This window comes from Hetaerina americana, unplaced genomic scaffold, assembly GCF_022747635.1.
Source record: "Hetaerina americana unplaced genomic scaffold, ioHetAmer1.1.p SCAF_4, whole genome shotgun sequence".
In the NCBI taxonomy this organism is placed as follows: Eukaryota; Metazoa; Arthropoda; class Insecta; order Odonata; family Calopterygidae; genus Hetaerina; species Hetaerina americana.
In genome coordinates, this window is record NW_027286985.1 from 65,451,437 (window position 1) to 65,475,168 (window position 23,732).

Here is a 23,732-nt window from a genome sequence, read left to right on the forward strand (position 1 = left end):
CACTATAACTGGATAATGATTTTAAAAATCATAACATTACCTGGATAAGCAACGAAAAATTTCACTCAAGAAACTTAATTTAACATCAGCAACAATCATCATGAATAAGAACTCTCTTAAAACTGGTCAATTACCATTAATTTGACTGAGACTCTTTAAAATTAACCTGATCGCAAAAAATAATTCAAATTTTATTTCACGGCCGTATAAATTTATTTAATTATGTGAAAGGCAGTATGCATGATGAGTATATATTAATGAGGTCCAAGAGCCAGTGTTCAATATTATTTACGTCATTTTGTATTTTCAGCCTAATTAGAGCAAGACCTTTAGAAGACAGACTCAAATATCAAATACTAATCATACACATTCCTTACACCTGTGACTTGGAAACTTCCATGAGTCAACTTAAGTTCATTCCACCATGGTCTATCACTATTTGGAAGAATAAAGAAGAATTACTAAAAATGTCATGAAACAAAAAAATATCCATTTAAGATAAAGATGGTACAGGAGCCTTTAAACTACCTAGCAATGTTTTAATTCTAGATTTATGATTCTCATCATAATTTCATTCCATAGCAATTTTGGTGCCCCATTAATATTGTATTCCATTGAGGATATGTACCTAAAAACATTACATGTAGTACATTTCTTTTCCTTTGTGAATATGCTTCATTTATAATATTATAAATACACTTAAAATATATTATTTGAATAATAGGTTATTTTAATTTATCTACAAGACCTGCAAGTGGGAAAACTGGTTTAAATTGGCACTATTAGAAATTCTTCTTGACGCCTAACTTGGATATGAAACTAATTAACATGATAAATGGAAAATTGTAAAATGTTGGTTCTAACTGGTCGGAAATACATTAGAATGAAAATGACAGAGTTTGGCCTCAAATGACCACAAACTTGCTGTTCAACATTTTTATTCATCATCTAATGTAAAAGAAGAGAGAGTGACTTCTTATTAGGACTTTTTTCACCACCTATAAAAGCTGTTCTTCAGCCAGAGAAAATTTATTGCATTCATTTAAATGCATTGTATTTAAGTGAATGATTATATAGTGCGTACATTATGCTAAATGGTTTAATAAGAATTCAACAAAAAAAAAATTACAAAATCATGTACATTATCAGCTCTCCCTAATGAATATTCCTGCATATCAATTGTGATTCCATGTGGCCTCATACACACAATTTATTTGACAAATGCAACAACTTTATATTTAAAGATGATAATACATCCCAGTAATTAGTTATTTTTTTGAATGAGAATGATGTACCACATGAGAAAATAATCAGCTTTAATAGCTCGAGTGAAACCTTTGGAAACAGTTTATTTCAGACATCTTCATTACAGCTTGGAATAAAATTGAATAATAACCAATTGCCACAAGCAAATGAGGTCAAACAATTTCACTAAACATTAAACTTCTTAGAAAGCAATCAAATCAATAACAAAAAAAGTCAACTACCATTTTGCAAGAAGAATTTCAATCAATATTTTACATGAATATAGCATCAAATAATCAAATGTACACTACAATTCAGGCCATTACTATTAAATATCTGGAAAAACATCAAATGCCCAAGGATAAATGAGATAATCCGCTGAATATGAGTGCAAACTATGGGACTACTTTTGCCCCTTCATTTCTACAACAGCTAGTATATTGCAGTAAGCAGAATGGAGGCATTGATACATCTACCTAATACCCCACAAGGGTGGGCAGCGGGGGGTGCTAGGATACCACCCGTAATTAAGAAAAAGAAAAAAAATGGATGCTAAAGCCACAAATTCACACAATCCACAAACAAAACATGGCATACATTCATGCAAAAACCCCCATACCCCACATATATGCAAACACACAAACCACCAACCAACACACACATGCACCCCCAAATACACCCGATATCCTTGGAATGTTCAACTCTGTTCCGACTTGTGAATTCGATGTTTTTAATGTTTCTAAAACGCAACAATTTCAGAGCATTAAAATCATTCGCCTTGACTGGGATTCGAACCCAGATCCCTCAATATCCAGTCGAGTGCTTTAGCCACTTAAGCTATTGAGGCGTCCTCTTAAACTGAAATTTTGGGGCTTTTAAGAGGACGCCTTGATAGCTTAACTGGCTAAAGCACTCGACCGGATATTGAGGGATCTGGGTTTGAATCCCAGTCAAGGCGAATGATTTTTACCCTCTACAATTGTTGCATTGAAATGCACAATAGCGGATGACTCCTTTAAAAGTTACTGTTGCTGCATCTCCTGCAGTTTCTTTGGAGTTTCTAAAATCATTTCAGTTTCTTACCATTATGATTCCTCATTGTTCGGGGAAAGATTGAGTATTTGTATCTATCTGTACTGGAATCTACCGCCCTTAAACAAGCCACTGATTGTGTATGTATACCTAAAATAGCCAGTTTTAAGATGCATTTCAGGTTTCCAGTCATAAATAATGCATGCAAATGCATAGGAGCTTCCTCCAGGGCAATTAAAGCATCATCAAGAAGACAGCAACATAGGCTTCTGAGAATAATGTAATATTAATATACAGGCAGTTTGGGATACTTTATTTCTTACACCACTATAAAAAATTACACTATCAGTTCAAGAGACTATGTAAATATTCAAATCCCTCTGGTCAAGATATTAGCTTACCCATACTGTGCCTTTGAGGTTTGGTCATAATAAAATATTATCAATGAACTGAACGAACAAGGGAACATCAATATATCTATATCCTCTTTACTTCGTATTTCCACATTCCATTTTTCTGAATACCTTAACTTGGAGACTTGAAATACCTACTCTTTTCGAGGCAACTAAAGCTTAATGAGTTCTCTAAGTGGGCATGGAGAGCAAATTGAGAAAAATACTTCCGAGTAACAAAAATGGAAAGATAACCTTGTGGTATGTTAGTTGAAAGCTAATTTTAATCCTTACTTTTCATCATAAAACCTTCTTCGCTACTTGAATAACTTTTTTATTCTTGGCATGAATATCTCAGACAGTGCAGTTATCTTTCAAATCTGCTAGTAAATCTTTTAAGGTAAAGACAAAAAAGTGTAACATGAGAGGCCTGTATTGAGAGTCAAATATCTAAGATTGCCTTTGCTAGCAGTGCTTACTGAATTTATTTCTAATGTTATATATTTGAACCAAATATGTAATAATTCAATCATTAGTGGCACCTCAACTTTCAAACCACTCGATATAACAACTTTTAAGATAAAAACTAATTTCATATTTTGCATTGGCCTCTAGATACAACCTTATTCTAGAGTTATGAACTGTGATGCATTTGTGATGCAGAGCAACACAGACTACATAAGGCGAGCAACAATAGGAGCCAAGTTTGTTTTTAGCTGTTCACTTTCAACAATAATTTTATTTGAAGTCTTACATTTATAATAAAGAGTTAAACTGTTGAAATGTATGTATCAATTCGTGAAAGTTATGTAAAACTCCTTTATCCAAGTGGAAATGATTATAAAAATCATTTAAAACATACTTCACATGATTTAATCAAAATACAACAATGAAAACTTTATAGCATTTTATACATTAACAAAATTAAGAATTCAAAGAAGAAAACTACCCCAAATCTAATCTATTGAATCCTGAATTATTATTTGAGGAGTTAACCACTGCCTGATAATAAAATGCATAATGAGATACAAATTTTACACATAGCATTCAGGCTTTCATGTTGTGACAGACTAAGGCATCTATGGATGATTTATGTTCTCATTCAGCTCCCACTCAGACAATGACTGACTGGGTAAATAAAAAGAAGCTCAAAAAACCAGGAAACCAGATACAAGCATGTTTAAATATGAGATGCTGAAATCTGAAGTTCGAAAACAATTTGAAAATTCTTCTTATAATGAATGATTCTCCAGCATATCATCCATAGTATGCAAAAGATTGAATGAAGAGTTTCATTTCACCGAAATCAATTCTTGCTATCCAATACCACATCATTTCTACAACCAATAATCAATATCTCATTACCTACTTCTAAAAGCTTTATGCCCCTGCCAAAGGTCTTTTGCAAAGATGTTTTTTACAAAGTTATCACCAGTATAGATTTAACCATAAGGGTAAAGTCATTCCAATATCCTTCCATTTAACATCTTATTAGCCAGGAATCGGAAGGTCTCACTGTTTAAAACTAGGGAAAATCAACCTGGAAAAAGTTGCAGACTAACTGCATGAATGGAACAATTTTGGAAGGACCTGAAAGTGGATCTGATACAGTAAATGTGGTCACTTAACTGAGCAACACTATGGATTCGGAAGATATTAGAGCAAACATGGGAGTTAGCGCAAGAACACAAAATAGCTTATCACTGAAGAACTACGGGAGTTAAGAAGAGAACAGGAAAAAGAAAAGGATAAAGGAGTAAAAGCCATGTCCAGGAGGGACGATGAAGACGAAAACAAAAAGGGAACACTTAAAAAGACATAAAAAGGCAGCACTGGGGTGAATTAGAGAACTTGATTAACCAATGGCATCAGAACTAAGTCCTTGTATCTAAAGCCACCACATCCCTCAACGAGAATGTCAATAATCATTTTACAGAGGCATTGAGGAAATGATTGTTTTTTTGAACCTCCAACACCTACGAGCCAAAAAGAAGAGACTGACGACAACTAATCAAAAACCAAACTAATAAACTAAACACAAACAAATGGGAATTTTTTGATTGAGAGATGATTTTTATAAAAAAGCAAGTAAAACAAAAGCTGTCATAAAATATGTAATAATTGTAAACAATTGCATTTTTTTTCTTTCCAAAATTTTCTAGATGGAAATGAATTGATTTCATCAAAGATAAAATGAAAATAATGGTTAGAGATACCACAAACTAGAACAAATAATATTCTAGGAATAATATTCTAGTCAAGGAACAACTGCTCATACACATATTATCCTTAACCTGCACTTGGTATTGCAGAGTGGTACTCGAATTTTAAGTTGTATCCAATGCATTTTACTCAATACTACATACAGACTTACACATTGGTGATAGCTTCATGCTATCAAGTTATCTATTATTCAAGATTTTCTCTAAAACTGTCTATTTGTATCTATTTTAGTACACCAATTTCTTTACTATTTTTGTAATATCTTTAACCTGATACTATTTCTGTTTTTTTTTGCTTAAATCTGTTTATTTTTCTCAAATGGGTGTATTCTTGAACAACTTTAACAGAAATAGGCTAAAAATATACCACTGAAACAACAATAATGTAGTGAATTAGGAATTTTTGTGTTTATATTAACTTTATTATTTTTTATGTTTTTTACATAAATTAGCCATTACCCTCAATTGAAATGTAATATTTTATTGCTACATTGGCATGTTCCCAAGCAAATAAAATAGTTATTCTATGATGATCATAGATTCTTTTTGAACAGCCAGTTATCAACATTGGAACCTCCCTTAAAGGAATATGTATTTCCTAATAATGAAATTGAAATTCTCGAAACTAGTGATGCACTGCTTCACTGATATGAAACGCCGTAAAGAGAACACCATACAAGACAAGGATGGTAGGAATTTCAATAAAGGCAAACTCAATATCATTACAGTCACTGTAAACATTAATTATTCGCATCAAACAAATTGAATTCAAATGAAAATTGGTCATAGGCACAATAAAATTATTTCTAGACAACTAGACGGCTGAAGAACGAAATTAAATATTTTGCAACTAAGGTCACAAATATAAGTATAGGTACCAAAGTAAAACTAAACAAAAAATGTTAGAACAAAATTAAAATTTGGGAAAGATTATTTAGACTCTTATTTTCATGTAAAGCAAGAAAAAATGCCTCAATTCATGCAACCTAAATGCAGTGTCGCTCAATGAAGAGATTCTCGCATTACATCTGAAGAAACTGGCCTACAGTAGCAAGAGTAATATTATAATTTAAAAACTTTATCATTTCTATTGATCCAAATGAAGTCTGAAAATAACTTGCATGCACAAGATATGTCACACATGTTGACTGCTAGACAGCCGAGGACAGTGCTTCTACCTAAGAAATATTACAAACATAGTACATAGGTAACGATGATAATGAGCATGAAAGAAAAATATAAAATAAAAATTTTTGGGGGAAAATACTTTCAGCTCGTATTCATTTAACCATGCCACATCGCCTCAATTTGACAATCAATGCAGGGTCTCTCAATTGAGGGTTAATTGGAGCAGAACCTCTGAAGAGAAGACACCTAAGCACAAATAAGTGGCTTCTATCGAATGACAGTAAAGCAATTTTACATAAAATGCATAAAATGTATCAAATTTAGATTGTTTCAGGGCATCTACCAAAATCCTCAAGTTTTCAGGGTCAAGACACACCCTGATAATTAATCTCAGGCTATACTTGCTCAAATCATCATCCTTACAGGGATATTACACTCGCTTAGCAAAAGGATGCTTGGGGTGTTATCATGACAGCACACAAAACATTCCAGCCACCATGGAAATTAAGTATTGAGATTACATGTGCACTACTACAAAATTAATATCAAACACCTGGTAAAAAGTCAAAGAGAAATGTTATATTTTGCAGGTTAGGCCTCATTTTGAATATGCTGCTAGTCTATGGGATCCTCACGAAGTTGGATTGGCTCGATGAAGCATAGGGGAGCCAGATTGTCATGATAAACTTAGCAGCATATCCAAAAAATTAGAGCAGCTAGGCTGGGAATCACTCACAGAGCAAAGGTTAAACTACATATTAAATTCCTTCCATAAATTGGAAGGATGTCCATTTTGCAGTGATGTTGGAAATGTACTTTTAAGCCTATCGTACTACAGTAAGAAAGATCATGTCAATAAAATTAGAGAGATTAGGTGTAGAACATATAGCTTTAGGATGTCATTTTTTCCATGAACGATAAGGGATCAGAATAATATTGTCTGACTGCAGCAGGGTCATATTCAGGTCAAATTTAGTCTGGTGTGCATTCACCCTCTGCCAGACACCCTAGCGGTGGCTTGCAGGGTACTAAAATAACTAACAAAAAGAAGCAACATGGTAGATGTAGGTGAACATAGAAAATGAGAGGAGATTCAAGAATAGATAGATTAGATTATATATAGGTTAGATATTATTATGCTGAGGTACAGATTAAGAAATTATGTGATCAAATCACAGTTCCCCTGGAAGTGATGAATATGAAACCACAATTCAGAGCTCATTAAGTACTATGCTAAATTTAAGAGAATGTATTATAGAAAACAAAAAGGATAAAAAAGGGATATCAGGAGGAAGCTGATTCTGAGGGAGCATGAGGGGCTGGGTACAGAAGGAAAAAGATGAGAATATCTCAAACGAGGGATAATGAAAGAAAGGTACAAAAAAATAGAAATGTTGCATAGGAAAATTAATGAGAAGCAAGAAGAAGGCAGGTGGATGAAAGAAGAAAATGGAAGAACGTGAACAGAGAATTAGGTAAAGGAAAGTACAAAGAGCTACTAATAGGGGGAAAAATTGAAGGAAATAGCAGAGCAAAGTATAAAGATTTTGCAGTAAAATCACAGTGTGAATTTCACAGTGCAAAATCAATGTGCTATGTAAAAGGATGAAGAAATTCAGGTTTTCAGATAGGAAAATCCAAAAGCATCCTGTTGCCCCCTTTGTTTACCACAAAATTCTAGTACCCCATAACTTTTAAGAGTTTTCTTCCAAATGCGCTCACTGATCATTTCATCTAACTGATCCTATACATATTTCTATGGCTGCCAGTTGGCATGTATACCTCCATAACCACTAGACTGACTTGTTCTGCTCTTATTTCTTCTAATAAAATTCCATCATTCACCTGTACCAGTTTCACTACCCTTCTTTCCAGGTTCTTATTCAATACTATGAATATTCCGTGTTGACTCTCCACCCCTTTACTATACATTTATCTGTAACCACCACTCCAACTACCATTTTCCATTCCACCTTCCACAAGCCTAGCATGTTTATATTTCCTCTCACTATCTCTTGCTTGATATTTTCTAACTTCTCTGCAGTCTCATAGCTGCCAAAACTCAGATGAATCTTACATTCCATCATCATGCCTTGGAATAAATAATAACAGGAGTTTCGCTCGCTTTTCTCAATAGTATATTTAATGTAACATCACTGAAATAGCCACCTCACTGGGTCGCTGCTTTTACAGTCATCTCATTGATGAACAAACACTGTACTGACTATATTTCATCTGGTTCCTCCCCTTTGGCTTATCTGGTGTGAGTGACTCTACTAAGGGAAATAACCATTTCCCCTACCAGCACCGCTCCAGGGGTCGTTGGAACACAAGCCCTTCCACCACATCAAAGTTGTACTTCACATGGAGGGCTAGTTTTGATATATGATAGAAAGCAATATGATATCAAGGAGGATACCTTAGGGCGAGGAATACTTGACTGTGAGATAGAAAAGGCATTATAGGAAATAAAATCAAAGAAGACTGGGGAGACATAACATTCCTGCCAAACTACTCAAGAGTTCAGGAAAACATAAAGGAATAGTTTTTACGGACTCATTTGTTTTATTTACAAGCAAGGAATTTGGATGGAAGATTTCATTAGATCAGTACTAATACATCCTAAAATCGTGTAAAACAGTGGCATGTGAGGACTACAGGACCATAAGTTTAATTTCACAGAGCAGACAGAAATTTGGATCATTAACGAAAGGATAAGGAAGAGGGCTATGATTACTTAAGAGAATCAGTTTGGATTAATAAAAAATATCGATACACATGATGCCACAACAGTAGTGAGGCCAAAGGTACCAAGGGACAGGTGTACAACGAGGATGTACTGACAGTTGGTGTGAGGGGGCCTTTGACATGAGCCCCAGGCCCTTAGACCCCTTGCTCCATGTGCCAAACCATGTTCAACCAGCCTGCCACGTGCAAACAGGGGACAAGTGCACCACGTCAAGGTGTGGTGATAAGTCATCCAATTTCCAACTGGGCCCAACATTGCTTGACTTCAGTGATCTAGTTCATTAGTTCTAGATTCAGTGATTTACACTTCATGCATTTTGAGAAGGCATTCAACAAACTTGGCCTTGTCTTGTAAGTGCATGTCTCAGACACTACAGAAAATGAGTTAGAATGGGCCGTTATAGGCAGGGAAGTAAGATGGATATGTCTATCATCCCCTAATCTTTTCAAGCGTTTAAAAAAATATGGAGAGGAAATGATACAGAGGGTGCATGCTTGAATGAAAGTCAGTAGTGATCTCCACAAATTGGTAAGATTTGGGGACAATTAAACTTTAGTTATGTCTGTTAGCCAAACGATTGGAATTACTATTTAATGCATCTCAGAAAAATTGCGATACATATGGAATGAGAATTAAGCATGAGAAATGAAGGAAATGAGATTCTCAAGAAATAGGAAGGCTAATTTAAACAGAAAAATTAAAGGGTCTAAACTACAGCAGTTCACCTATGTAGGAAGTGTTTCACCAAGTGAAGATGGTAAAACTAGTAACAAGATGTAAAGAGGTACATCAGATAAAAACGTTTCTACAAAGAGACAGGAGTTGTAAATGGGCATCTTAACTACAGATTAGTAAAAACTTTATATTCATGTATGGCGTGTAGTTTTACACGGTTCAGAAGCTTAATTAATGAAGCAATAGGATAATACTTTCCAAATGGTCCAACATTGCTCTTCTTATAACAAACACTGTACAGCTTTATAACCTTTTAATTAAGATGTAGTACAAACAAAATAAGTTTGTTTAACATTGGACTCAAAGACTGATCTGACTATTTCACAACAGAAAAGTTATCTCCCCATCGCATTCAATAGTCATCGCAGAGGAACTGGAGATAGGAATGAAAGTTGGTGGGGCATTCATAAAATCAATTAGGTTTGCAGATGACCAGGCTTTCATTTGCCAGTAATTCAAGGGGATACAAGTATTTCTGAGCACATTGGAAAGTCAGTGAGAAATATGGGATGAGAATAAATATAAAGAAAACAAAGGTTACATGGTTTTCCAGATGGAGGAAAGCTAATTTAAACATTGAAATAGGATTAACTGTTTCAGGCATAACTTTGTGGAATTGCTCCATTATGAATAATGCCAAAATAAAACTACTTAATTCCACATGCAAAATAAACTTTAGTGCAACCTAGGTTTCACTGTGGTGCATCATCACCAGGCCTGATGGTGCCAAACAGCAGTGAAACCTAGGTTGCATTTAAGTTTATTTAATATGTGGATCACAATGCAAAAATTCCAGAGTGTAAAAATAATTCGCCTAGCATCTCCCGCAGTTTCTTTGGAGTTTATGAGCAGAATTAAATAGTTTTATTTTGATGTTATTAATTACAATAGGAGTTCATTTACTAGTGCAGAAGGAAATATTTACTTATCTTGAAAGAATTTTGGATAAAAATGATCATTGTAGCAGGGATGTAAGAAGAAGAATGGCATTATCCACAGAAGCTTTCATAAGGAAAAGGGATTTGATGATGGATGCTGGGTAAGGATGTTGAGAAAAGGCTTGTTAAACCTTTGATTTTGAGCATGGTTTTGTCACACCACAGAAACATGGTTGTTGAAGCAAGACAATAAGTGTAGATTGGAGGCTTATGACAAGTGAGTGTGGTGATGAATGGCATAAGTAAAATGGATCAGTAGTCCAGGGGTCGAGTGTTGGACTACTGACCAGAGGGCCCAGGTTCGATTGGCGGGCAAGCCTCTCTGAACACCTGCAGCTCCATCCAAGCTATGCCATTTTTCAGGCATTAGATCTTCCAGGGAAACCATAACCAGCATAGAGAAAGAAATTGGCCCCCCTACCCTGATGTGTGAATTTCACATGCCGTCGGGCTTAGTACTGGGTGAACTCTACCATCATCTACCAAACCTACTTTTGGGTTGATTACTGTGTTTATGGTTTAGAAAAGATATCAAACTAAGAATATCCAAGCACAATAAGAGTAGTTGTTGGGAGAAATTTGAAGAAGGCAAAACAAGTGGATGGAGGAGATACTGAGAAGTAATAGGATGCTGAATATGGTAATAAAGGCAAGATTGTTGGGTAATCAATGCATGGAAAAGAATAGGCATTCTGGATATAATTATAGGAGGCATAAGATACAGAGCTAGAGACTATATTCTAATAAATATGTAGTATGGGGTGCCAGGATTTGTTAGCCATGTTAGTCCCAGCCTATCTCAAAAGAGAAATTGAAGAATAAAAACAACGGAAAAGAAAAGTATGCCAAAACACTGGAAGAAGAGGATAATGTTGATGTTAATGAATAAGGAGATTCTTCTCAGGGCTGATTTTTATGCTGCAATACAGAATTTATGAGCAGTGATTACTAACATACCCTCAGAACTATTTTTAAGAAATACATAAATAGATTCTAGCATGGCTGTATAATCAAATGTGATGTGTAAATGAGAGGAAAAATACAGATGACTAAGAAGAATGTAATCATCAATATATCAAAATATAGAACGAATGAATGTGAACTTCAGTAAAAACATTGCAACAATTAGTCTAGCAACCCATGCAGAAAAATTTATGGCAAGCATAATCTAAAAAATTGAGAATACAGCAGAAGCATTATAAGTGCACTTAAATTTGGATTTAGATGTAGAGGTACCAAACAAGCTATTCTTGTTCTCAAACTAATTGTATAGAATAAGATACAGGAAGACCTTAGAACCTATACTGGATTTGTAGATCTGGAGAAAGCTTTCGACAACAAGGGCTGTAATATAATTATAAGCTTTCTAAAAGAAATTGAAACTAACTACCATTACAGGAGATTGATACACACAACACAAGAGGGCAGGTGGCAGTATTGGTCTCATTCGTTGAAAAGTTTATTTGAAAACTATTGCACTCCTTAATCTGCAGTGTTTTTAGTATGCAAAACATGGAAATTGAAAATATTAAGCATAAAAAATGGACAAGATATTTTAATAAATGTTTCCACGGAGTTATGTTATCACTTACAACTGAACAACACAATTTTGTTTTTCATGTCCATGATACCAGTGAGGAACAGAAGTTATTGACAATACAAACATATTGTTTCAACAGATGGAATGGTACATATATTAATTAGTATTCTACTGGTTAAGGTATTTTTGGATGGACAGAAGTGTACCAAACCGTACAGAGACAATTCTGTCTCTCTTAAAAAATCATAACTCAACATTCTACAACACAATTAGCCTCTCTTTACTTCTGAATACTTCCTCCTTCCCTTCTATTCCATCCAATATCTCAATCCTATTCCTGCCCCTCCCTTGCTAGCATAGCATTCTCCCTCTATCACAGTCTTCAAGATCCCATTTTTAATCAAACTGCTCTGCATCCATCTTCCCTGCCTTCTCTGGATCTCTCTGAGCAATGCTCTCTCCTCCCCCAAAATGTTTAATGCTTCATTTGATTCCCTATCCATTTTATGTTTTCCATCCTTTCCCGCACCCACTCTCAAAAGCCTCCAATCTATGTCTATCATCTACTGTCAATGACCATGTTTCAATACAAAACCACACAAATTACCAAAATTTTCACAAGTCTCTTTTCTTAACCACCTCCATTAACATTGTTGTCCTCAATTCTGTCCTTCTTGTAAAAGCTTCTTTGCTTAACGCAATTAGTCTTTTTCTATCCCTATTACTGTGACCATCTTGGTACAAGAAACTTCCAAGCTACATAAACTGTTCTACCTGCTCTAGTTTTTGCCCTCTTCATTTTAATCTTTAACTTGGATTTCCTCTTTCTCAATAACCTAAGAGCATTTACACTGCTTACATTGATTCTCATCCCATACCTGACACAGAGCATATGAAATTATTCTGTAGTCCTCACATACTTTAGCCCTCACTTTTTTGGAATGAGAACTAACACTGAGCCGACCAAATCTTGCGATCTATTTTCTTCCTTATAATTGCTACAAGTTAGCCAATTTGAACTATTTCTTCCACATTTTCCTAAACCCTTAGGTAGGTCTACAGTAATGCTATCAATCCCCATGGCCTCACTACATTTCAATTCTATTAATGTCCTCACTATCCCAAAGCCAAAAATGCCTAGTCAGAAACTATCTCCATCTACATCATATTTTCTTTCTATTGCTACACAATCTTGCTGGCCTAATACGATGGGGTACCCAAAAACAACCAGGATTATTTTTATTAGTTCCACAAAACAAACATCAGCTTCAAAGTACTCTCGATTACACTTAATGCATTTATCTAATCTGCGATTCCATTCCTGGAAACATTTTTCAAACTCATTTGTTTTGACGCCCAACAGCTCCAACCATGTTTTTTTTCTTCATTGCTTCCGTAGTACCAAAAGATTGCCCTTTCATGTCCCTCTTCATTCGAGGAAACAAGAAGAAATCGCAAGGAGCGAGTTCAGGCGAGTAAGGTGTGGTGGGGCAAGGGAGTCATATTATTTTGGGCTGAAAACTGGCAAACTGAAATAGCACCATGACCTGGTGCACTGTCATGGTGGAAAAACCAATCCTTCGTCTCAACCAATTCAGGCCTTTTTTGTCACACACAATTACGCAATCTTTTTAAAACCTACAAATAAAAAGTCTGATTAACAGTCTGACCTGTTGGGATGAATTCAGAATGCACTATCCCGCTCACATCAAAACAACAAATGAGCACCATCTTGAGGTTTGATTACACTTAATGAGTTTTTTTGGGGTGAGACGAAAATAAAGTTTTCCACTGGTTTGATTGTTGTTGACGGACGTCCAGAACAAGGTTTTCATCAAGTGACTTTTCGCCTTCTTTAAAACAAGAAAACAATTGGTTCACCCGAGTTTTTACCATAGCACAATCCTAGTAAGCTATTGTTAACATCACAACAGTTTTTGCAGTGTTTTTCCCAAGCAGGAAGCAAAATTTCACAGTGGTGCCCTCTTCACCTAAATCTGCCATTATGCAAAACGACGAGCACGAAAAACTGCATTTACAAAACGAATTGTTGAGACAGAACACAATCTTCCCAGATGACAACAATGCCTGCCCAGAACTCGGAACGATTTGCACTATGCTAACCTAGCGGAATGCATACTATGTAAGTTTCGCTAACCACAGCACTATTCCGGTTATTTTTGGTTACCCCCTCATGTTTATCGTAAAGATCCTCCTGGTATTCCTCCCTCTCTTGAGATTTTTCGGGGTCAATTAATAGTTTTCTTTCCATATCTTAAGAGGTAGCATGGATTTTTTTCCCTTTTTACTTCCTGATAGATCTTTTTCTCCTATCTGTACAGCAAATCCATTTCACCCTTCCTTTGTAAACCCTCCATATCCTCGGATTGCATCCTTCACCACGCACTTTCCCCATATTAATATCCTGTTTATTATTCATCTCCTCGTACTTCCTTTTACCTAATTCTGTTTCATACCCTTCCATTTACTTCTTTCATTCAGGTTTGAAATCATCTTACCAGTGATCCATGGTTACCTAGTCTTGCCCTATTTCTATAATACTGGTAGCAGCTTATGATCCCTTTCTTAATATGTTCCCTTTTTTCTCCTAATGCACCCATCTCCCTGCCTTCACTCACAATATTTTCATCTCTCTCCAAGCACACCTTTCTTTTTGTCTCGGTTAACCTTCCACATTTCATTTCCTCATCTCCATTTCTTTCCTTTGTTATTATCTTGAATCTAACATTACACTTTAATAATAATAAATTATAATCTGAATTCACATCAGCTACCAGAAAACAAGTGTGAATTAATCATGGTGTGTCTAGTAAACATGTGCTTAACCATAACATAACCTAAATGATATTTTCTGAATTCCCATGCATTTTCATCAAAAATCTACCTCTACTGTTGTCTTTGAACAAGTGTTTGTTGCAATTAAACACTGCCTTTAGCGGACCTCAAATTACTGTCTGCCCACCTTCCTTCTTCGCACCTAAACCATAATACCTCTCCACAGTCCCATTTCTCCTTCACCAACACTCTATTCCAATCCTTCATTAAGTATTAAATATTTCCGCTCAATGAAACCCTCAATTATTTCCTCCAATTGATTGTATACCCAATTTCTTCCTCCCTATGGTTACTTGTTGGTATGTAGAAATGAATAATGACCAAGTTCGTGTCAATGCAGCTTTTACTTTTACCAATAATATGCTATCCTTGCTTGCTCTATGTTACTATGCTTCTTCCAACCTTTTTGTTCAATATTATTGTCATTCCTCGCTGTTTCTCTCTTTCCTTGCACTTAATGCTAATCCAATAATCCCAGATGTCTTTCAATCTTAACTTGTACAACCCTAAAATATCTATTTTTTTATCTCCATCTTCCACCATATATGAAATAAGGATCATAAAATCTATTACACACTATTAGTAGTTATTTAAAGTATCCAAATTAATTGAGTCATCAGTTTTTTATTATCAACTTTACAATCAGTCAGCCAAGGCATTACAATCATTGTTGAGCCCATTAGAAAATCAGTATGATAGGTATGGGATGGGAATAATGGAATCAAAACTTATGTCATGAGGTTTTAAAGAAAGAGAAAAGCTAAGTTAAATATTAACATAGGAGGTCATAAACTAGGGCAGGCGGAAAAATTTACCTATATTGGGAGTTCTTTTATCAAAATGGTGGGTACAGAAGAAGAAGGATAGCATTAGGCACAGATACTTTATCAAGGAAGAGGAAATTGATGACAGGGACACAATGTCACAGAGCACTGAGTGGTCAGTCACACTTTTCTAAAACAATTTGACAGGTTATTGGTATATCTTGCAATTTATAATGAAAAATGGAAAGAGATCCAATGCTGAACAACATATAATGTCCAAGCATTTAGAAAGAGCAAAAACAATTTATAATATATTTGTGTTCCTGGGGTTCCCATTGGTTATCAGAGTTAAAAATATAATATTGGCAGGTAAATTATCAAAGCAACAGGACTACAAACTACAACATTAATAACAAAATTGCAACTACTCCACTATATGATTCTGATAAAATAATAACTCTCTATCGTCATACTTTCTTGACTTCCCTGTTCACTTTTCTATAATCAGAAAAGAAAACCTAATAAATGACTAAACACCTTTTCAAGAATTATACCGTGAACTATGCTCTTGAGCAGTAATAAACAGAAATTGGATTTTTTTCAAAACACACGAAAAACCCAACATGAATTATTTATTCGACAAAAAAAATCACTTCAAAACACAATATAACAAACACATCTCTAAAACAACAACAAAATTTAGGTATCGGTTTCATGCATATATGCATGAAACATGCATGCACCATGCACTATGGTTACAATTTTCATAAAGAACTTGAAATAAACAAAATGACTACTCATACAAGTGAGAACCACCATTTAATTGAAAAAAAATGATTAACCCCCTAGTAAACTACAAAAATTAATCTTAGTTGGGCGAATTGTTTATTAATTGTGATGGCATTACACACCATAATAGTGGTGGAGTCAAACATTTACAATCAAGTACATCTGTGGATTTCAAAATACTAAATATTTGCTTTACGCCCTACTTACAGTTAATATAATTGAATCTCTCAACAGAGTTTATCGTCATAAATACATATGTAAAAATAAAATGTTCGATCTTGGACATCATAAAACTGAAACTAATTCATATTCTGCTATTTTTCACTTTTCATTATGAATGCTTTCACGATTCCATTTTGTTGGTACGTTGGCGTAAATATATTGATGTGTAAGTGGAGATTTAGCAGTAGTGTAAGAAAGAAAGTGAACTCCATGTTACGATCAACTTGCACTCCGAACGTGTAACAGGTTTCTATTACTAGATAGACCCTTTTGAAATAAATAACCAAGCAAATAACTGTTATCTATCGCCCTACTGTTAGATGAGTTCCTTTAAAATCGACTGTTTGTTTTCTGAAAATGTGAAGAGCCAATTGTAAATCGTTTGGCAAACCACGACTTCCCAGCCAAATATAATAAAGCCTCAAAAGCATTAACTTACTAGAGTAGGGACATTATCAACATAAAATACTACAATGCAATTGAGGCACTCTGAATTTCGAATGGGAACAACCTATACTTAAAGTATTGCCGACAAAAAGTCTAACTTAACTTGCTGCAAAAAGAATTGCAAGGGTAGTATACCCAGCTACCTAAAAACACATGAGAACTAGTTACTAAAATTAAAACTTGAAACATGTAGACTAAACAGTGGAGTTGTTTCACACAGTGTACTCTTTTCTTGCTAATACTTTTAGAAAGAAAGAATTCTAATTTATCAAGTTACCAAGCAATACATTATCATTTTTTTTCATTTACATGCGTCCTCGAAATAACTTCAATAGAAATGTCCGCGAAGTGAATTCGAATATTAATTAATACAGAAAGATAACCGTGTTTATCACCCAGCACCTCAAATAATGGGCTTAAAAAGTAACAGATTGGCCAAAAACTACTACCGAAAAACTAGAATGAAATATTATATGCAAGTAATTTCTCCCGACATTTCTAAAGCCGAAAAGTATTTAAATCTGGGAACATCTTTAAAGTTTTAAACAAAACCTATGCTTCCTCTTCTCTTAACCATAATCTAGAAATGGCGAAAACCCCACATTACAGGAGGGGTGAACAATATTCGAGTAATACTCATTACGAAGTGTCAATTGAGTTCGCATTATTAAATCAGCTTTCATTACTCCAAAACAATAATGAAAGCGGAGTAATGGTAAACACAAGTAGATGAATAGTTTATGGAAGTATTTCCATTTATTTAAAGAATAATACATGCACACGAACCTCAAAAACAATTAATTCAACTCCAAACAAAACAACTCCAAGTCCGAATAATAAGTTAGGCCTTACACAGGGAAGGCCAACATCATTCGAAAAAAAGCAAAAAACGAATACAGCAAATACTTCTAAGCTATGAATTCCGCCCTAAAATTTTACGAACACTGACCACCTCACTGATATTGTGCTATTACATACTAGACATACCATCGTCATGGCGCGGTCATTCTCTCATTTTTGAATGAATTATTCCCCATCAGAAGCATGCTAATAGCTAAGATTGATTCTAACCAAATAGTAAAAGATTAACTCTTCTTACCATGGGAGATAAAATCCTGAATATCCTACGTTTATGTACATGAGAATCCGACTTCAGGGTCTGATCGTCCACAGAGAATAGCAAAAAAAACTCAGATTGAAGATGGCGTCCATCCGCCAGTTGCCGACATCCTCTTCTTGCTTGGTCACTTCTCAATAGGTGATTATCACGAATTACCCTGGCAAGAAAGTATTCCACTAGTCAAATATTAATCCTGGTATACACCCGCTTTAAGGAAATCTTAACGTAAATTTTCCATTGGCTGCAACCAGTTACACGAATGCGCGGCCATGCTTCCCACTATCTTACAACTTTAACTTGTGTTGTTTTGCAGTGATAGGTGACCGTGACGTCATGTGTCATGACACCTTCGGCTATTTTCGGCAGGTCCCGCGTGTAATTGTCGAGGTAGGGTACATCAAAATGCCATCAGGAACTGATCATGAGTACCGAGCCTTGAAATTTGACCCGAGTAACTATGCGTTACTTTCGCGCGGGAGGTTGGCTTGAACAATGGAAATAAAGAAAAGGAATGACTGATTTGTTTCCGTTCAGTTGTTGCGCTCCTTGACCAATTATTATTAATTTTACACGCGATAATTAAATAAATGTTTTCATACTTGCTGGATATCAATCTACAACTGGAAAATATTGATGGTAAACACCCACAGAAAAGAAAAACAATCTCATCAAAAAGAGCAAAGTTAAAACCATTTTTCCGAAGGGGTACAGCAAAAAGTGGAGGTTCTCTATACGTGAACATCATTTATTAAGATTTATTTCCCTTGTCTCCTCGATAACAACAATTTAGTGGACACCCGAAAACAAATATAGCCGCGCAAGGTTATCTTGAAAAGCAAAAGCAGAACTCAAATTAACGGAAGGAGCGCATATTAACGGAAGGAGCGCTATTTTGAAAAATTAAAAAAAATTAATGTCGCCACCCGCTGAATTTTATCTTAAATTATTTAACTAATCATAAAGTGTGGAAAATTAATAGCATCTCTTCAACTATGAAGTGAAATGTGAGTATGAATAATCCGCGCTCTCCTTTAACTAAAAACCTAATGGATTAGAAAATGAACTAATTACTTTGTGAATATATTCTGTTGTTTCAGGCTTCACTTCGTGGAAGTATTTAATATCCATTACTAAAAAAGAAAGAAAGACTCGTACTTTTCCGCAGATTTTCAAAAATTTTTCCACAGATTTCCACAAATCTGTGGAAAAGTACGAGTCTTTCTTTCTTTTTTAGTAATGGATAATTACTTTGTATTATCAACTGGAAAATGTTCGCTTCCAAGAGTTCATTTCGGGAGGGGGGCAAAAAGGGTGTGGACTGTGGAATCTACTCAACCGAATACGCCCGAGTAACTTGCGCGCATATTTTCGTCTAAGCTCTAAGCAACCTTCCATCCAAGGAGCGCAGCCACGATTTCTCTCTTTGAGAAGCGTAAATTTTTATTCTAGAATCAAATTTAAAACAAATAATATTGGCCCGTCATGATAAGCAGGGTGGGATACGTTTACATTAGTTACATTACATTAGAAACCCTGTGGAGTGCTGTATCAAGGTTCCATGAGCCCACAGTGGTTTAGAAATTTGAAAATTAAATAGTTAAAGAAATATAACTATAAACATGAGCTGATATATTTTTGCAAATAAACAAGACATCATCATTTTAATTTGCTTATTAAAGTAAGTTTGGAAAGGTCCCATACATTTCGTGTAAACTTCCCTTTGGATGCGCTATATCAAATTAATCTTCAGTTCTTCATGCTTCCTGCCAGCTCGTCATGTAACTAAACTATTCTTCTTCCCTGTTCCAGGCTTAGCTACCATTCTATTACGACCGTTTGCATATCACTTCCAATCGGAATTTCTTCCGCCAATTGTTTTATTTAGTCTTCAGATTTAACCTAGTAATTGAAGTCTTCAAAATGCGTACCAATAATTATGTTTTATCTGTGAAACTAATTGTTTTCAAAAGTCGTTGAGACATTTGGAGAGACCATCAAATATTTCTTGTTTTTTCCAGTGTGTGAAAAAATCTCTTATTTCTCGCATATTAACGCCCTATAAGTTACGTTTTACACGCCAGACCCAGAAAGAGTTAGTCAGTGTGATGATAAATCGTAAAATCCTGGTTTAATATTTACGAGATTTGTAAGTATAAGATCCCTGTATAAATAAGTGAAATATCGTACGTAAGAATTAATGCTCGAGTGAAAACGGGATGGATGTTGACTTCAGTTTTGCAACGTACATTCTCCGGGTGGATGCGCGCTTCAAAATAGCTTACCTGGGCGCCTCGACAAATATGTGATCTTCGTTGATCAATAAGATGAGAAAGTGAATCAACATCCAAATGGTTTTCGTCCAAAAAAAGCCAATTTTGCTCCTCCACTGCGTTTTGCTCCTGTACATAACTGTATTTCTATCGAAACCATACTTTTTTTCGCCTCATTGGGATTAGCTAAGGTAGTATTTCATTTACTTATGAAAGCAATGTGGCATTACCCGCCAACAAAAACGTCAGCAAAGTCGTTTCAATTCCATAATTAGCCACTTATTACAGCGTGTGGTGTCCTGGCTCCCCCTGCAGCACGTCTCCGTGGCTATCCGCAGGGTTTGAAGATTGAGTAGTTGTAGTTCCGAAGAGAATATTCAGTCGTTAAATGTTATTCCCTGCTCTTTCTCAAACGACAACTAAATGAGAGAGTTCGGAGTCGGGGATGTTGGATATTCCATGAAGCGCAGGCGCGTACACATGTACACTCGCAAAAAGCCTCGGAGGGGGGTGGACTGTGGAAACTGGGGAGAGGGTTAAAAACGGAAGAGTCGCGTGCTCAAAAAGGATTTGCTGCTAGTAAGAGACGAAAAAAAAACGAACTTCGGACATCCCGCTCGGTGTTCAGTGTATTCACATTTGTAGGAGGATTCAAGGATATCAGCTTCTGTAAATTGTCTTCATGGAGCGCATACCGGGTGCAGAAAATCTTTTGCCATTATTTAAGATTTCAGTCTCATTTGACTCCTCCTCCAATGCAAACTCGGACAAAATTTGATTCTTGATCATGGTTATCCTTTAATCATTATATCATTGTTCTTATGACAAGTCCAACATTGGTACCAACAAGAGAAATATAATTAAAGTTCTGCCGTAAAAATTTTACTGCATTTTTGTGACTTTAGAGTACTGTACTGAGTTATCTACGTGACTGCACGGGACGAAAGAAATATAATTTTGTGACATGTTTTCTTAAAAACAGTTGCAAATTCACTTTGAAGGTCTGCTATTTAACAAAAAACACTATATTAAATGGCCAAACAATCGAAATGTAAATTAGCTAGAAGGGAAGGCATTTATACTTTGATTTATCATATTTGCACAGGCTTGCGATAATTTGTTTTATAAATCAATTAAAAACCTGTTGCACTGTGGGTTACGTATTTCTGATGACACTGTGAAAATTTCTAATTCAACGCAATTATTGTTACTAAAAAAAATATGGTTATCCCAAGAAAAACCATTCGACCCAAAGAACGTTTGGAAGATACCCAGCCGTAAGAAAAACTAATTCTCAACATAATTGATTTTAAATCCATTATTATCTCTGGTAGATAAATTGATTTCGGCAGGGTGGGTGCAGGGTCATTTAAATACTTGACTCGGTGAGAGCTGTAAAGGGAGGAAGGAGATGGATTTCCTCCATCTCCCTCTACACAAGAGGGAACTCATTCGGGTGGCGATGAAAGTGAAAAGGGAATCACCCGGCAACTCTCCCCGTTCCCTTACCACTTTGGCCTCCTCGAGGACACGGATGAGATGGATTACACATGCCACTTGTGATTCGGGCGATAGTGAAACATTTGCCCCTGTGAGGAAATTAAGTTGGAAGCCGCCCTGAATAAGTGTTATGGCAACGAAAACAAACTTTGCTCTTAGATTCAATGACTATAAATATCGGTTTGATTATTTTAGTTTCCAGTTTATTTAATGTTGGAATCTACAGAGAATAATTTTAGTTCAAAAGTAGGGCACCTGATTGAAAAGTTTCCTCATGAATTGAGAAACCTCTACTCTTAGGACAGTCCATACATTTTCGCTAAACGAAACAAAGGAATCAACATATTTCGACAGTCAGCAAGTAAGCAGGAATTTAAAAATATAAGACTACATAATATTGCAATCAAATTCAATTTGCTTTCTCTCTGTCGACTTTTAATCCTTCCTTATCACAGGCAGCTTCATGGCCTGCTAAAAATTTCTTCACAGTAAAATAGGATACATTTTGAAATTATAAAAGGTATTTAACAATCAACCGTACACGTTGAGGGCTCCACGAAGACCGCTATATTTAAAAAAATAGCTACATGTCATAAGTACGACAGATTTCAATAGGCGGATTTGAGCATTTTTAATGCTGTAAGTAGTAATCACTGGGTCAGGGAAGGTTTTCGCGGAGATGGACGCAGGCATTACACACTGTTACTCTTATAAGCCCCCAATAAGAAGGCACTAAATAACCTTAAACTCCACACTAATTATTGCAAAAACTCGTTTTTTTAGCTCTGCATGCCTTCTACCTCCCTTTATCCCATCCAAAATGTCAACAAATCTCTTTCTCTCTCAACCTCGCATGTCAAACATTCTTTACTCTATTACGGTCTGCAACATTCCATTACTTCTTGGGAGTCTCCAGCACCCACTCGTTCTACCTTTTTCAGATTTCTCCAACAAACCCCCCAAACTCATCCCCTACCATGCCTACTTCTTCTTTTGTTGTCCTTTATGCCCATTACATTTGTCCCATTCTTCTCCACACCCATTTATAGCATTCGAGTATATGCTCCGATTAAAAATATGGGTTTCTCAGTGAAGAAACAAGCTCTGGTCGAGCCTTTTCGGCCGAGTCAGTTCTTCTGTGCGAGTTAAATTTAACCTCAAAACGCTCTAGAAGATAACAGAAAATGCTCGAGGTCACATCTTTATAATATTTCTAACGATAGCTCTCGGCTGCGGTCATCGAATGATACCTTTTACTGTGATTCAAAAGCATAAGGAAATTAACGTCGGTTGCTTTGAGAAATATTTACAAATGATTAAAAACAAATTCTCGGACTGCTTAGACAAAATAAACGGAATCTGTATCCTGATAAAAGTTCAGAAAGGGAAATGATAGATACCTGGCTCGAGAAGTCCTTCCGAAATCTGAATTGATAGGTGAGAATATCGGTTATCCTTTGTATAAACTCCAACCGTTACCACCAAATATTATTTTTGAAAGCTTCTTGCTACATGCCTATTGTTAAAATAAACAATAAAATGTCTCATTAATAAACCTAGAAATTAATGATCACAGCGGGCCTGCAATACAATAACTTTCTGTAAAATAACAAAATATTGTTTTCATATCATTGGTATTCTAACGGTTAAGGTAGGTTTTCCATGGACACAGACTATATCAGTGCAACTTTAACTCGTGAAGTGCTACAAGTCGCGTGATACTTAAAGTGCGGCCGGGAGAAAACAATTCAGAAAACGGAGTGATCACAAACGAGGGGTGTTA

At 35.6% G+C, this 23,732-nt stretch overlaps 1 protein-coding gene across 1 annotated transcript in view; it reads right to left on the reverse strand.

The window, feature by feature from the left end:
• Tlk (Tousled-like kinase) overlaps nt 1-18,416 on the reverse strand; it is a 304,040-nt gene extending 285,624 nt beyond the window's left edge. The window contains exon 1 of the mRNA XM_071590894.1: nt 18,159-18,416. The gene's annotated coding sequence lies outside the window, so the exon portion shown is untranslated. The remainder of the gene's footprint in view (nt 1-18,158) is intronic.
• Nucleotides 18,417-23,732: the final 5,316 nt, after the last annotated feature.